This window comes from Ostrea edulis, chromosome 3 (genome assembly GCF_947568905.1).
Source record: "Ostrea edulis chromosome 3, xbOstEdul1.1, whole genome shotgun sequence".
In the NCBI taxonomy this organism is placed as follows: domain Eukaryota; kingdom Metazoa; phylum Mollusca; class Bivalvia; order Ostreida; family Ostreidae; genus Ostrea; species Ostrea edulis.
This window is the reverse complement of record NC_079166.1, coordinates 44,701,033-44,709,565: the sequence shown is the minus strand read 5'-3', so window position 1 is coordinate 44,709,565 and position 8,533 is coordinate 44,701,033. Positions and strand designations below refer to the sequence as shown.

General features: G+C 32.2%; 1 pseudogene; it reads left to right on the top strand.

The window, feature by feature from the left end:
* The first annotated feature begins 1,146 nt into the window (after nucleotides 1-1,146).
* LOC125673777 (uncharacterized) lies at nucleotides 1,147-4,347 on the top strand (annotated as a pseudogene).
* Nucleotides 4,348-8,533: the final 4,186 nt, after the last annotated feature.

Sequence of the window (8,533 nt, the reverse complement as noted above, 5' to 3'; positions counted from 1 at the left end):
ATGGTGGAGCGATATTGATATTACAAGTTTATAGATTAAGTGAATTACACCAATTTTTACAGTCATGCAAGAGTTAGGGGGAGGATTTTTTTTCTAATGAAGCACAAATTTACACCTCGGTTTCCTTACTGAGTGCAGAATCCAAAAAAAAAAAGAAGTTACATGTTATGTAAAGTGATATTAAATTATTCTTCACATAGCTAGTCCCTAATGTCACAAATTTTATTGTAAAAAAAATGTTAAGTAGCCAGTTATATCTTAGACTATCATTATATTCACCTGTTAAACTAAAATAGCTGCACACGATACACGTACATGTAAAAATCCTAATGAAAATAAATTCAAAATACGGCACTCGCAATGTTTGTAAATTCTGATCTGGCTATGAATTAAATCTGAGTCGGGATGGGATTTAGGGATGTACATGTAGAAACTAAAGGGGGATAGGATGGAGTGGGGTACCCCCTTTTGTTAGTCAACTTTCAACTTGAACTTTCTCCCCCTTTTGAAAATAAAAATGCTGCTGCTTGTCTGCATGGGGTTAGAAATGTTGCAGGCAATAACTACATTTCTCTTATTATCATCAGAAAATGTACTCTTAAAATTATCATATATTTATCATTATATAATCAGTCAGTATCATTTCAACCGATTCCGAATAAAGAGGATCTTGATCGATTTTCTTCTTTGTCCTCCAATGAGAAATCGTTGATATGGCTGGCATTTGCATTAATTATGAGTACAGTTCTTCATTCAAAAATTCCTCCAGTTGTGGGTAAATCGTCTATGGGTTTGCTTTTGTTTTGATTTACAAATCACAAAGTACAATAATCGGGTAACAATTTTCTATTACGAGTACCTTTGCACTTCGATTTCTTAGAGTTAATATCATTATTAATCCTAAAAGAGCATTTTTATGAGGAGTCTATGAAACAAAGTTGATAATTATGGAGAGAAAATGTATGGTTAAAAACTGTCTCTTATGACCTTTAAATGTTCCCCACAGAATTTTGAGGTGATATAAAAATTGATACAGGGAAGTGGAGGAATGGAATGAAATAAAATGAAAGTAGGTGAAGTGGGACTGGGGCGTTATATTTAAGATGACATAGGGAAGTTGTCTAGATTAAAATAAAAGTAGGTGAAGTGGGACTTTCCACAACTGAAAATACCTAGAGTAATAAACTAACAATGGATTTCTCCAGTTCAACACCCCAAATGTAAGTAACATCAAACCAATTATGAATTTAATGACATTCATTTTAAACTAAAAGTCACCATCCAGCTATTCCATCATAAAAGTTTCTACATTATAGTGGCTGTATTTATTTTATCAGTGAAACAGGTATACAACATATGTCAGAGTCTGTGTTTGTGGGACTGTGTCATAGAGTGGGGACCTCACAACAGGTGGCAATGAGGAGAGATGTGATAGACATTGAGGAGATGGTGAGGAATAAAGTAATAAAAAGTAACCAGAGCATGATGATGTTGAGTGGAAGTCAAAGAGAAGGATTCAGAATGGAGGGATCTGATGTGGATTTTATGCTTTGGTTAAATAACCCAGTGATCTGGAACTTTTCTCAGATACAGTTTTACGATGTACACAATCCAAGTCAATCCCTGATTCTTTCTGTCTCATCTGAAAGTCCACCCGGGTTTACTTTACTTCAATTACTGACATCAAGAGCAACGAACAGCATTATATATCTCAGCATTAGTCACAATGAATGGTGGACGTTATATATCTAGTTCTAAATACAGAGAGATCACATGTTCTGAGGTATTCCCCAACTCTATAGTACATGGTCCATGTGGCAGTTATAAATATGTCGGTGCTCCGTGTTTTGTGTGTGACTTTTGGCCTCCGTCTGCCTCCTCATGGATAGACAGATGTCACACATGGCCCCAGCCACAGGTTGTCAGGGACATAGTCAGAAGTGGGTGTCACTTTGTAGCAATAGGACACAAATTAGGAAATCATGAAAGCAATGAATGGAGAATTTCATTTTCTCTGGCAGAACAAAAACTTGAGTACTCGATGAACCACTGTCAATTCTTAACTTATGGTTTGCTGAAATTGTTCTTAAAAGAAGTCATTAACAATGGATTAGGTGATAATGAGAAATCCCTGTGTTCCTATCACATGAAGACAGCAGTTTTCTGGATGATTCAACAAAACAGTGTATCTAACTGGTGTCCACATAATCTCCTGAAATGTTTCTGGTACTGCTTTAATGATTCATTGACTGATTGTATCTTGCTTAACGTCTCACTCGAGAATTTTTCACTCATATGGAGACGTCACCATGACCGGTGAAGGGCTTCTTTAGGCCTATGCTCGGCGCTTACGGCCATTGAGCAGTGGGGGTTCTTTAGCGTGCCACACGTACTGTGACACGGGTCATCCGTTGTTAAGGTCATCTCCGAGGACCCATGACATTCACACCTGATGCTGAGCGTTTGGCAATGGAACTGTCACTACCTGTTTTAACGACTTATGTCTGTCGCGGTCGGGATTCGAACCCCGGCCTTCCGCATGCGGGGCGAACGCTCTAACCTCTCGGTCACCGCGGCGGTGGTACTGTTTTTAAAAAAGTTAGGACAGACACTCTCATACACCCATTTAAGGATGAGATGGTACTGCTTTAAACTCATCCTTAAATGGGTGTATGAGGGAGTCTGTCCTAACCTTTTCATTCCAAAAAACAACATGTTTCTGAGTAATATCCACGGTGAAGCACAAAACAGATTATTCACTAGACTGTTTGGTTTTTATGAAAAAGGTTTAGCATCCCTGCTACACAGTCCCTCCCTCAGGTCCTATATCATGAATGTCCTTTATAACCCCAGACTCAGTATTTGTACTGATGAACACACTCTGGTATCTGAAACAGAGATTGATAGGGAAATATTTATGGAGATATATAGAAATAATACACTACCCTCATCAGACCTCTACCTCATTATGAAGCACTTAAACACAGTAGAACAGTTGACAGTCTCACCCCTGACACAGTATCAAGTTGTCATGTTACAGGTATACACAGTTTCTATCCTTCACAGCATTGCTTTTATATTACAAAACATGTACAGCAGCACTGAAAACAAGTTGATGTATATTGCTGACAGAATGGCCTGTCGCATGTTGAAACTCACAGCCAAGTTTGGGTGTATTTCTGACAGGTTGTACCTTGCAATGTATTATTACAAGACACTCAGATACACAGAAGCTTTGTCTGTGATAGAGATGACAAAGGTCAACTTAGCTCAGCCACAGGACAGTAGACACAGAGAGGCATGCCGAGGCTGTAGGGGGACAGTCCTGGGGCCCGTTTTACAAAACAACTTACGACAAAGTCGCAAGTCCTAAATTGTATTATACAGTTATTACTTTAAATGAATGAATTAAAACTTTTCTGAGGCTTGATTTTCAATATTTTTTTAAACAATATTTTGCATATAGAGTGAATGATGTACAATAAAGTTGAAAATTCCAGTATGTAAAGTTTGTCGTAAGTTGTAAGTTCTTTTGTAAAACGCGCCCCTGGTCTACAAAGTTAAGACATGCTGTAGCATGGGATATCACATTATACAACAGAATCATTTATATCAATGAATTAATGACAGAGCAGAGTGTTTCTCTACAGAATCATTTACCTACATTGTTTATACCACCCTTAGTTGTGTTACACATGCTGGAGTTCCTGTGTTACAGACATATTGACACAATGAGAGCACAAACAGCTCTTAATGATCTACAGGTCCTAGTTCACCATGATCAGGGGCTGTATGTACATGTGGAATTTTAAAAGAGACATATCATGGCAGATCCTGGGTATCTGTCAAAAGATCTCAGGGAACCTCCAGGCTGCTCTATACTCCTACCAACAATCACTCAGACAAGATCCATTCCATAAAATACAAAGTGCCACACTAATGAGAATACAAGAACTCTCTATATAGTATTGTACATTAATGTGGCTTTAACTAATGAATTACTGCTGATGACACTTCAACAGTCAACTAAGTCAAATGTGAGGACTTCAGATTTTTGTGCTATAAGCTGCTTTGTCTATTAATAATTAATACTCATTTCTATGCCCTTTTACACAAGGAGTGTAAAACACACATGTTGATGAGTACAGTATATATAATAAGGTACTTGCATGTGCACAAACTCTTGAGGGTTTTTTTTTTGGGGGGGGGGGGGGTTGTTTCAGATTCATGTATCAACAAACAATCACTACAATGCATAAATATAAATGTGTGCCAGTATTGGATTTTTATTATGCTTTTATTTCTGCCGGAAAATTTGGGAAATTAAAATAAACCAATTTGAATACATGTGAACTTGTTTTTATCTATTCAAAAATTAGAAATAGTTTTGGTCAGTTCTGTATTTAATTCTGTCCGTTGATTGGTCAATTATTTTCCAGGGGTCCATGTTAAATTGCGGGTAATGAGGTGTGAAAGGAGAGAATTTTTAAAAAAGACATAGAAGGTACATGCACTACGTGCGCCAGCCATTTCTGATAGACAATTGGTATTTTCTTGATTTTCAAAGACTTGAGACTGCACGACATACTACCACATTTACCCCTACTACATTTGTACGAGTATAACACCGAACATTTTGGTCAGACTGAACCCTGGTCCATAATCAGATACATTGCGTTGTGTGTTATAAAGGTTCATACTATGTAAAGTAATTACATCATTTTAAATACAAGACTCGGACTCGAGAAACAGGACTTGGAGTTGGTGTTCATTTCTTTCTCCTGTTACACATGCACATATATGTTAGTCTAATATATCATATTAGATTTGGTATATCCTCTTGCACTAACTGTCATTTTAAGAATGAGTTCTTCCCACTCTTGTTGATAAAGCAGCATTCAGTTTTAAAGTGATCAATATTGTACATGTACAATGAACATCTTTGTTTAATAACTTCCTTAATTTTACTTCCAATTATACATGTATCTATCTGGCTTCTTTGGATTCACATTCTCTCCAACCTGATTTTGAATTGAAATCAACTTCATTATTTTAAAATTACAAAAAATAATTCCACTTTCATGGTTTGATTGCTATATACAGGTAATTATGCACTGGACTCTGTCTGTAGTACAAGTCATACAGATATAAATATTTCATGCTTCTATAATCATACTGTATATATAGATATTACATGCTTGTATAATGATACAGTATATATAGATATTACATGCCTGTATAATGATACTTTATATATAGATATTACATGCTTGTATAATGATACAGTATATATAGATATTACATGCCTGTATAATGATACTGTATATATAGATATTACATGCCTGTATAATGATACAGTATATATAGATATTACATGCCTGTATAATGATACAGTATATATAGATATTACATGCCTGTATAATGATACAGTATATATAGATATTACATGCCTGTATAATGATACTGTATATATAGATATTACATGCCTGTATAATGATACAGTATATATAGATATTACATGCTTGTATAATGATACAGTATATATAGATATTACATGCCTGTATAATGATACTTTATATATAGATATTACATGCTTGTATAATGATACAGTATATATAGATATTACATGCCTGTATAATGATACTGTATACATGTATATAGATATTACATGCCTGTATAATGATACAGTATATATAGATATTACATGCCTGTATAATGATACAGTATATATAGATATTACATGCCTGTATAATGATACTGTATATATAGATATTACATGCCTGTATAATGATACAGTATATATAGATATTACATGCCTGTATAATGATACTGTATATATAGATATTACATGCCTGTATAATGATACAGTATATATAGATATTACACGCCTGTATAATAATACTATATATATAGATATTACATGCCTGTATAATGATACTGTATATATAGATATTATATGCCTGTATAATGATACTGTATATATAGATATTACATGCTTGTATATATAATGATACAGTATATATAGATATTACATGCCTGTACAATGATACAGTATATATAGATATTACATGCCTGTATAATGATACTGTATATATAGATATTACATGCCTGTATAATGATACTGTATATATAGATATTACATGCCTGTATAATGATACTGTATATATAGATATTACATGCCTGTATAATGATACTGTATATATAGATATTACATGCCTGTATAATGATACTGTATATATAGATATTACATGCCTGTATAATGATACTGTATATATAGATATTACATGCCTGTATAATGATACTGTATATATAGATATTACATGCCTGTATAATGATACTGTATATATAGATATTACATGCCTGTATAATGATACTGTATATATAGATATTACACGCCTGTATAATAATACTGTATATATAGATATTACATGCTTGTATATATAGATATTACACGCCTGTATAATGATACTGTGTATATAGATATTACATGCCTGTATAATGATACTGTATATATAGATATTACATGCCTGTATAATGATACTGTATATATAGATATTACATGCCTGTATAATGATACAGTATATATAGATATTACATGCCTGTATAATGATACTGTATATATAGATATTACATGCCTGTATAATGATACAGTATATATAGATATTACATGCCTGTATAATGATACTGTATATATAGATATTACACGCCTGTATAATAATACTGTATATATAGATATTACACGCCTGTATAATAATACTGTATATATAGATATTACATGCTTGTATATATAGATATTACATGCCTGTATAATGATACTGTGTATATAGATATTACATGCCTGTATAATGATACTGTATATATAGATATTACATGCCTGTATAATGATACTGTATATATAGATATTACATGCCTGTATAATGATACTTTATATATAGATATTACATGCTTGTATAATGATACTGTATATATAGATATTACATGCTTGTATATATAATGATACTGTATATATAGATATTACATGCCTGTATAATGATACTGTATATATAGATATTACATGCTTGTATATATAGATATTACATGCCTGTATAATGATACAGTATATATAGATATTACATGCCTGTATAATGATACAGTATATATAGATATTACATGCCTGTATAATGATACAGTATATATAGATATTACATGCCTGTATAATGATACTTTATATATAGATATTACATGCCTGTATAATGATACTGTATATATAGATATTACATGCCTGTATAATAATACTGTATATATAGATATTACATGCCTGTATAATGATACTGTATATATAGATATTATATGCCTGTATAATGATACAGTATATATAGATATTACATGCCTGTATAATGATACTGTATATATAGATATTACATGCCTGTATAATGATACAGTATATATAGATATTACATGCTTGTATAATGATACAGTATATATAGATATTACATGCCTGTATAATGATACTTTATATATAGATATTACATGCTTGTATAATGATACAGTATATATAGATATTACATGCCTGTATAATGATACTGTATACATGTATATAGATATTACATGCCTGTATAATGATACAGTATATATAGATATTACATGCCTGTATAATGATACAGTATATATAGATATTACATGCCTGTATAATGATACTGTATATATAGATATTACATGCCTGTATAATGATACAGTATATATAGATATTACATGCCTGTATAATGATACAGTATATATAGATATTACATGCCTGTATAATGATACTGTATATATAGATATTACATGCCTGTATAATGATACAGTATATATAGATATTACATGCCTGTATAATGATACAGTATATATAGATATTACATGCCTGTATAATGATACTGTATATATAGATATTACATGCCTGTATAATGATACAGTATATATAGATATTACATGCTTGTATAATGATACAGTATATATAGATATTACATGCCTGTATAATGATACAGTATATATAGATATTACATGCCTGTATAATGATACTGTATATATAGATATTACATGCCTGTATAATGATACTGTGTATATAGATATCACATGCCTGTATAATGATACTGTGTATATAGATATTACATGCCTGTATAATGATACAGTATATATAGATATTACATGCCTGTATAATGATACTGTGTATATAGATATTACATGCCTGTATAATGATACTGTATATATAGATATTACATGCTTGTATAATGATACTGTATAAACAGTAGTGATGGGAATCGGTGAGAATTTCATAATCGATGATTGGTTTACTGTAACTAACTAATTATCGATTATAATCGGGCTTAGCGAAATTCTAAGATAAAGTCATTTATCTACTGGAACTCACAATTCAGATGCCAAATACCGCCGAAACGAGATAGACTTCGTTACTTTTGTTATATAAAAACGACATCCCTAGGCCTATAATTCATTTGTATTTGACGCTTTCAAGGATATTTATTCTTATGGGTTCAGTAAATTTGCAAAAATATGC